The sequence below is a fragment of the Orycteropus afer genome, unplaced genomic scaffold (assembly GCF_000298275.1).
Source record: "Orycteropus afer afer isolate SDZICR_OR568_19922 unplaced genomic scaffold, OryAfe1.0 scaffold00024, whole genome shotgun sequence".
Taxonomy (NCBI): domain Eukaryota; kingdom Metazoa; phylum Chordata; class Mammalia; order Tubulidentata; family Orycteropodidae; genus Orycteropus; species Orycteropus afer.
In genome coordinates this window covers 13,966,222-13,976,177 of record NW_006921611.1, presented here as the reverse complement: position 1 = coordinate 13,976,177, position 9,956 = coordinate 13,966,222, and positions in this window count along the sequence as shown.

The following is a 9,956-nucleotide window of genomic DNA, read 5'->3' as shown; positions in this document are numbered from 1 at the left end:
GTTGTTCCCGGCATAGTAGATCATATGGTTGTCTGATTCAAAATGGCCAAAACCAGTCCATTTCAGCTCACTAATGCTGAGGATATCAATCTTTATGCGTTCTATTTCATTTTTGACAACTTCCAATTTTCCTAGATTCATACTTCATACATTCCATGTTCCGATTATTAATGCATGTTTGCCACTGTTTCTCCTCAATTTGAGTGGTGCCACATCAGCAAATGGAGATCTAGAAAGCTTTACCTTATCCATCTGAGTAAGGCTGATTTTACTCTGATAATGTAGCTCTTGCCCCGTCCTACTTTGAGAGCTTTCTAAGCTAAGTTGCTCATCTTCCTCCTCTATATTGGACAATGTTTCCAGACTATTCATAAAGTTGCACAGCAATATATCAGACAGTATTTCTCTGCTATTCATAAGGCTTTCCCTGGCCAATTTTTTGAAAAGTGGATGGCCTCCTCCTTCTTCGTCTCTCTCAGTCTGCAAGCCGGGCTGATACCTGTGCACCATGTGCACCCCACTGGGTTTGAAACACCAGTGGCACAGCCTCAAGACTCACAGCAACACGTCATCACAGTAGGACCAACCAACAGACAAGTTTGTCTCCCTTAGCTGTTGGACCCCTCCAACCACCCTTACCTGGATCCCTGAAGCTGACTCCTCAATCTATTCCGGTCCCCTTTGCCTTACCTGTCCTCTCCCTGCCTTCCTGCTTTGCTGCTTGTGGGGTGTGGCCTGGGTTCCCTCTCCTCACCTGGGTCCCGGCGGCTGACTTCTTGATCTGTTCCTGTCCCCTTTGCCTTTTTCAGACTCTTTAAATATCCAAAATGGCCACCACTTGTAAACATTCAAAATGGCTGCACCCTCGGTCACTTTAAGTATCCAAAATGGCCACTGCTTATAAACAATCAAAATGGCTGTGCCCTCCAGACAGCAGAAAGTCCACAGCTCAGGTTGTCTCCCTCCTTGCTGTTTCCCTTCCTAGTCACAGGCCACCAGAGCAGCTGTCCCTGCAGCCCTTAGTGACCAGTACTGATCTTTAATATTCAGGCTGTTTGTTTCATCAGAGCAGCTGATAGTCCGCAGCTCTGACCGTCTCTGTACTCACTGTTTTTGTTCAGGTTTTTCCACTAGTTGGTGCCTAATCCACTTCTGTATAGATAGTTCCTTTCAAAGCTCAGGGTTCCAGGATTATCTTCTGTATCTCTGTCAATTAGTTTTTCTTTTCTTTGTTGAAGAGGGTCTGTGTCGCTTGTCTGTCTATTCCTCCATCTTACCAGAAGTATACTTTGTTTAATGGTTGTGCTTTGTGAGCTCAATATTCATTCTTCAACATTATTCTACTGCTATCCCCTCTACGAAGTTAGTCATCACCTCCTCTATGATCCTGACTTTATTCGTACATCTTTTCTTTTGTCATCTTTAAAGAATTTCTTTGTCTTGTTTTTCTGAAGTCTGACCTTATACATCCTTGAATCTCCAACACATGTCTGGCTCATGGTGGTTTGATGTTAGTGGAATGAATGAATGACCCATTTTAGTGCTCATATCATTGTCTGTTGAATTCTAATCGTTCATTTCCTCTCTACCTCTACACTGTCTTAGCAGGGAACTTCTACTCCCATGGTCTATTTTGCCCACAGAAATTTCTCTGGTAGCACAGTGCCTACGGCATCTGACTGCTAACTAGAAGGTTAGTGGTTCAAACCCACCAGCCTCTCTGTGGAAGGAAGACTGGGCAACCTACTGCCATAAAGATTTACTGCTTTGGAAACACAGAACAGGTCGCTATGAGTCAGAATTGACTCGATGGCAGTGAGTTTGGTTTTGGTTTATGGGCACTTGGCTAAGTAACTCAGAATCTCTCTCATGAGAATTTGGAATTTGGGCAGAGATAGTCTGAGTCAGTTAGCATCAAGTGTTGGCCCCAAGAGGTCATGGAACATCAAATGGCCATTTGGGGGCACCCATGCTAAGGATCATGGAGGGAGAGGTGGTCTGCAGATAAAAGGGAACTATTCTATGGAGAGAAGCAGAGCTAAAAGCTCTGACAGAGAGAGACTACATCTTTCTTGCTTTCTGATAGGTTTCTACTTCCTGGTTTTGACCCCTTGTGAAGTCTTGAATTTCATAAGATAACTTTGTATTCCTTTGCCTAAAGAAAATTAGAGTAGGTTCCTTTTTCTATAAGCAAATTATCCCTAAGATACTGATTCATATACTTTCCACACAGTAAGAGAATAATCGAGGTGCTCTGGTGGCACAGTGGTTAAAGCATTTGGCTACTAAACCAAAGACTGGCAGTTCAAACCCAGCATCTGCTCCAAGGGAGAAAGATGAGGCAGTCTGCTACTGTAAAGATTTACACCTTTAGAAACCCTATGGGGCAGTTCTGCTCTGTCCTAAAGGGACTGTTTGAGTCAGAATCAACTCAATGGCAGTGATGGGTTTTTTAAGAGAATAATTATAATTTTTATATATTTCACTGTTGTTTGTTATGTGCCATCGAGTCAGACCTGACTCAAAGCAGACCCTCCTTGGGTTTCCAACGCAGTATCACTATGGAAGTAGATTGCCCAAACTTCCTTGTGAGGAGTGGCTGGTGGGTTTGAACTGCCAACCTTCTGGTTAGCAGTCAAGTGCCTTAGGCACTACGCTAATACTTAACATAGTTAGACATCTTCTGAGCTTCTCTAATAGCCACATAATAGGGCACCACATTCAACTTGTCATCCACTAATTTCTTTTTAACTGTCTACATTCTTTATTCTTTAAGTGAGAACTACTGCAGTGACAACTACTGAAATCAAGAGGCCCCGTAACAATTTGATTCAACCTTTTTAATTAATCGCATTGATGTACCCTGCCATGTGAACTTTATTACTTTCTTAGATGATGTTCACTCTACTCTATATTTACAGCTGTTGGCATCCAAAATTTTCAGTGTGAAAATGGAAAACTTAGAGAGCAATTTGGTGTGTTGGCAGAAGGATCCAACAAAAAGGATTTAAGATCACTCATTTATTTATGTATTAATTATATTTTATGTGCTTTAAATCATAATAAAACCTCACTAAACCATTCCTCTCCAATTTCATACAGTAGCCGGGTTGAATTATTTTGAATTTAATTTTTTATAGTAAAATAACACAGAGATACCAAAAACCACACAAAACAAATATAATAGAGTAATTATGAGGCAGACACCCTTGTAATTACCATGCAGGTCAAGAAATAGAATTTTGCTACCTACCGTAGACTCCATGTGCCTCATCCAAATCACAACCCCTTTGAGGTTACCTTTTAATTATATACGTGACAAAAAGTGAGCAATAGTGCAAACAATTTTGCATAGAGAATTTTTGCATGTATCTGACTAATTTTTTAGTAATTAAGATAAGTTTTGAAGCCTCCTTGCAGTCAAAAATGTATAATATTTGAAGCCTTGAATTTCATAAGATAACTTTGTATTCCTTTGCCTAAAGAAAATTAGAGTAGGTTCCTTTTTCTATAAGCAAATTATCCCTAAGATACTGATTCATATACTTGCAACATAGTAAGAGAATAATTGAGGTGCTCTGTGGCTCAGCGGTTAAAGCACTTGGCTACTAAACCAAAGACTGGCAGTTCAAACCCAGCATCTGCTCCAAGGGAGAAAGATGAGGCAGTCTGCTACTGTAAAGATTTACACCCTTAGAAACCCTATGGGGCAGTTCTGCTCTGTCCTAAAGGAACTATTTGAGTCAGAATAGTTTATTGTATACTTTCTATATATAGATACATATACACATGTGTGTATGTATGTAAGTTATATTTGTCCTAAACTATATATAACATAAAACCAAACCAAAACCAAACTCACTGCCATCTAGTAACCTCCCACTCATAGCAACCCCTCCTTGGGTTTCCAAGGTGGTATCACTACGGAAATAGATTGCCCAATCTTCCTTTCAACGAGTGGCTGGTGGGTTTGAACTGCCAGCCTGCCAGTTACCAGTCAAATGACTTAGGCACTATGCCACCAGAGCTCCTATTAACTATATATTACTATAACTATATTAACACCTTGCAGGATTATTGTGAGGATATTAATATTTATGTATATTTATATATTATGTACATACTGTATTGTCCTCACAACAGTTCTGCAGAGTTTTATTTAGCAGATGAGAAAATCAAACATCAAAGATAAAGAAATTTGCTCAAGGAACAAAGCTAGAATGAAAATCAGGTAGATCTGCCTACCACACATTTCCAGTACAGCCTGCAATGTATTTCCAAGTGATTCTTTTCTGTTCACTAAAGAAGGCTGGGCATAATTTATATGTGTAGTTCTGTTACTTCATGTCATTGAAATGAAGGAACTTCATTATTTTTAAAATTACATACCACAAATATTTCACTCTTAAGAATGGTCTTTTTTCTGATTCATCCTAGTCATGTTTCACATTATTTTAGGCATAAACTATGTGGATTGACTCAAAGTGGTTGTAAAAACAATAGCAACTCAAAGAATACATCTTTCATCAGACACCACACTGAGCAGTTAACATTGGCTATTTCATTTAATCCGGAAAATAGCTCTTTGAGGTGGGAGTTATTATCTCTGTTTTACAGATGAGGGCTTGAGGCTCCATGAAGTTAAGTTTCCTAGGACACAGGACACTACTGGTTAAAAAAAAAAAAAAGAGGTGGGATTTAAGCCTAGGTCTGTGTCTGGTCATAGCTCACTGCGTTAACCCCTCCAATATATGTCCACCAAACATACCTGCCAGTGATTGTTGTGCAACTGAAGTACAACAGTCTTTTTTTTTTTTTTACTTGGACTTTGAAGAGACTAGCAAATGAATAAACCACAAGTCCTTTATGTGCTCTTAAAGCTCTGTCTCTTTCTTTCTTTCCCTGATTTTTAATGTGTCAGGATAAGTGCTTTGGAGCATAAGATAGACTTCATCCAATCATCAGTAGAAAACCCTGGGGTCTTGAAGAAAGCTAAGTTGAATCCTTTAGTCTGCAGTTTCCATGATTTACAAAAAGAACATACAGGAGAACAGGTATCATGTCATTCATACTTGTTATTTTCTGTGGGTATTTTTTTAAAAATATCAGAGAGTTATGACAGAGTATTAATGAAAGAATAATATTTTAAGTTTTTCTGAATTTAGTTTGTTTAGCAATTTATGTAAATCTATCACTATAAAAGAGGTTGTCTTCTTTTGTTTTCAGAGTCATAATTTAAATGACAACCAAGTATGTTAAGTGACTTTTGTGAACTCACTACAATCTTTGCATGCCCAGACTTGTCTGGTACAAAGTGTACAGAACAGATGTGTGATTTATAAGCTATGGGGTGATGAATACAAAGAAGAAGGCAGAGTTCTCTATATTTGAGTGTTTGGGAGATACTTTAAAAATAACATAGGAAAAGTTGCTTGCTGCATTTGCTTAACTTTTATCTCAAAGGGACTTGAAAAAAGTTGTCTTGTTATCTGATAAATTAGGCATGCTCCATTATTGCCCACCAATGTTATATTACTTCCTGCTAGAAGCAATGTTTGAAACTCCAAACCTCTCTGTGTCTGTTATGAGAATCCCAGAAACAGAGTGCAAAGGAACACAAAAGAGAACATAATACTGATTTTTACCATTGGGCAGCCCTCTAATTTCTTTCTTTTATTTATTTATTTGTCTGTTTGTTTGTTTTATTGTGATTTGGATGAACATTTACAGAGCAAACTCATTTTCAATATAGCAGCAGTTCATATACATTTTGTTTCATGACATTGATTACAATCCTCATAATGTAACAGCTCTCTTCCCACTTACTCCCTGTAGTTACCTCTTCCCTGTGTCCTTCTTTCCTATGCATTTCTTCCCCCTGAGCTAGCTCCCTGTACAAACATTGCCCTTCTGATCTTCTATGGTTGATTGTTCTAAGGAGTGTACCTCCTTGGTGTAAATGTTCACCCTCCATGCCTGTTTTTTGTTTAGCTGGAAGTCATGAGATTGAGTTCAATCCCAGGCCTGAAGGCTGACTAGGGACCAGAGTGTTGGAGATTTTACCAGTCTCTATGAGACCAGTAATCCTGGTCTTTTTTATTATTTTCATTTTGTTCCACATGTTTCAGCCACTCTATCCAGGTCTCCTGCACTGATCCCTTTCCAAGTGGTTGATAATGGTAGCCAGGCACCATCTAATTCTTCTGGTCTCAGTGTAGGTTGAGGACTGCATGGTCTACCAATCCCTTGGACTAACTGTTTCCATGCATCTTTGGTTTTCTTCATTATTCTTTGCTCTGCATGAGGAGAGACCTATTGTTACATCTAGATGGCCACTTGCAAGTTTTTAAGATCCCAGTTGCTACTCACCAAAGTAGGATTTAGAACACTGTTTTTGTGTAGTATTTTATGCCAATTAAGCTTGATGTCCCCTGTGACCATGGTCCCAACCCCACAGGTCCAACTTGCTCCCTCAGGGTGGATGACTGTGGCTAAGAAGTTATCATAACTTTGCCCCTTGTTAGTTCTAGTTACATGGACATTCTTACAGCACATACAAATAAGTATATAGAAATAACATCTGCCAACCTTATATATGGTCAAGGGTATGTTCATAGTCTGTGTGTTTAAGTCAATCTTTTTTGAGATATAAAGGAGATTAAACAAGCCAGCGAGAGAAGCAGAGAGGGGAAAGAGAGATGCCAAGCCACATGAAGACTGCCCAGGAACAGAAGCTAAAGAGATGAGGACCTTCTTCTGGAGCCAACAGAAAGAGAAAATCGTCCCCTAGAGCCAGTGCCCTGAAATTGGACTTCTAGTGCCTAAGGCATTTGACTGCTGACCAGAAGGCTGGCAGTTCAAACCCACCAGCCGCTCCTCGGAAGGAAGACTGGGCAATCCACTTCTGTAGTGACACCACCTCAGAAACCCAAGGAGGGGTCACTATGGGTCAAAATCAACTCAATGGCAGTGAGGAGCCACCTAAACTGTAAGAGAATAAATTTCTGTTCGTTAAAGCCACCACCAGTGGTGTCTCTGTTACAGCAGCACTAGAGAACTAAGTCACCATCTTAACAATATTAAGTCTTCGGATCCACAAACATGGGTTGTGTGTCCATTTATTTAGGTCTTCTTTAATTTCTCTCAATGGTGTTTTGTTGTTTTCAGAATATAAGTGTTGACTCCTTTTGGTAAATTTATTTCTACATATCTTATTCTTTTTGATCTATAGTGAATGGAATTGTTTTCTTAGACTCATTTTTTTGCATATTCACTGGCTGGAATTACAATGGATTTTTGTGTATTGATCTTGTATCCTGCAACCTTGATGAACTCCTTGACTAGTTCAAATAGTCTTATAGAGGATTCCTTGTTGTTGTTGTTGTTCTTGTTAGATGTTGTCAAGTCAGCTGTGACTAATAGTGACCCTATGGACAACAGAATGAACCACAGCCCGGTCCTGAGCCAGCCTCACAATCCTTTCTATCCCTGAGCCCATTGTTGCAGCCACTGTGTCAGTCCATCTCATTGAGGGTCTTCCCCTTTTTCACTGAGCCTCCACTTTACCAACTATAATATCCTTCTCCAGGGAATGGTCCCTTCTGACCACATGACCAAAGTAGGTGAGATGAAGTTTGGCCATTCTTGCTTCCAAGGAGCATTCTGGCTGTACTTCTTCCAGCACAGACTTGTTAGTTCTTCTGGCAGTCTGCGGTATTTTGAGTAGTCTTCACCAATACCACAATTCAAAGACATCAACTCTTCTTGGCTCTTCCTCATTCATTGTCAAGCTTTAACATGCATGTTGTTGTTACGTGCCATTGAGTTGGACCCGACTCATAGCGACCCCTCCTTGAGTTTCCAAGGCAGTATCACTACAGAAGTAGATTGCCCAACCTGCATACGAAAATTTAAAAAAAAAAAAAAAACCCTCAATGTTATCGACTCAAATCCAACTCACAGCAACCCCTCCTTGGGTTTCCAAGGTGGCATCTCCATGGAAGTAGATTCCCCAACCTTCCTTCTGAGGACACATATGAGGTGATTGAAAATATCATGCTTGGGTTAGGGTTCAAAGTGACATCTTTGCTCTTTAACACTTTAAAGAGGTCTTTCGCAGCAGATTTGCCAAATCCAATACGACATCTGATTTTTTTTTTTTTTCTTGCGATTTGGGTGTAGATTTACAGAGCAAATTCACTTTCCATACAGCACTTCACATACACTGTCTCATGACATTGACCACAGTTTACCACAATGCAACAGCTCTCCTCCCACTTCCTCCCCATAGTTACTTCTTCCCTGTGTCCATCCCTCCATGCATTCCTGCCCCCTGAGCTGTCTCCCTGTGCATAAGCAGCCCTTCTTTCTCCCATGATTGTTCTCTCCAAGGAGTGTATCTACTTCAAGTAAATGTTCAACTCATATGCCTGTCTTTTGTTTGGCTGGAAACCACAGGTGTGGGTTCAATTCTAGACCTGAAGGGCAGCTAGAGGCCATAGTCTCAGTGGTTCCAACAGGCTCTATCGGACCAGCAAACCTGGTCCCTCCCCCCCCCTTTTTTTTTCCTCCAAATGATTTTGAGTTTTGTCCACATTGTTCTCCCTCTCTATCAAGGATCTCCTACATAGATCCCCTTCCAAGTGGATGACAGGGGTAGCCAGGCACCATCTAGTTCTTCTGGTCTCATAGTCATATAGGCTGCTGATTGAATGGTGTACCAGTTACTAGGACTAATTGTTTCCATGAATTTTTGGTTTTCTTCATTCTTCTTTGATCTGGACAAGGAGAGACCCATCATTGCATTTAGATGGCAGCTTGCTAGCTTTTAAGATCTCAGTGGCTACACACCAAAGTAGGAGGTGGAACAATGTTTTGTATAGTATGTTATGCCAATTGAGCTTGATGTCCCCTGCAACTATGGTCCCAAGCACACATGTTCAACTACTTGGTCCTTTTGGGTAGCTGGCTGTGACCAAGCAGTGACCACAACCTTGCCCCTTGTCAGCTCTACTATACACTTGGGAATTCTGATCATTTACATAAACTTATAGGACCATTGTCTGCCAACCCTATACATGTTCTTGGATACACTCCCCACTTCATAGACACACCTAATAGTTCAGCCTTTTCACCCATCTATCCACCCGTATAGCCATGATTACCTTCACTGACAACGCAGTACTGTATGTGCAAAACAATTCATCTTTGTTGTCTCTACCTCTCATGTACCTCTCTATGTCTTTCTCTTCTTCAATGCCAACATATTGGTAACTCGCATTTGGTACATTGCCCTTCTCATCACCCAAATCAATACTTATCTCTATCTATCTAACAGTGTTCCCTCCCCTCCCCTCCCACTCCTGGTAACCAACAAAGAAAATTTTCTTCCATAGATAAACCTTTCCTTGACTTTTACAATAACAGACTAATACAATATTTGTCCTTTTGGATTGACTTATTTCACTCAGCATAATGTTCTCCAAGTTCATCCACATTATGTGGTGTTTTGCAGATTCTACATTATTCTTTAGCATTGCATAGTATTCCATTGTGTGTACATACCATAGTTTGGTTATCCATTCCTCAGTTGATGGACACCTAGGTTGTTTCCATCTTTTGGCTATTTGTAAATAGTGCTGCCAAGACATGGGTGTGCATATATCTGTTTTTGTTATGACTCTCACTTCTTTAGGGTATATACCTAGTAATAAAATGGCTGGGTCCAATGGTATTTCTAATTCTAACTTTTGAAGGAATCACCATACTGCTTTCCACAATGGTTGTACTATTTTACAGTACCACGAGCAGTGTATGAGAGTCCCAATCTCTCCACAACCTCTCCAGCATTTGTCATTTTCTGTCTTCTTGAACTTTGCTACTAGTGCTGGAGCAAGATGGTATCTCATTGTTGTTTTGATTTGCATCTCTCTAATAGCTAATGATCATGAGCATTT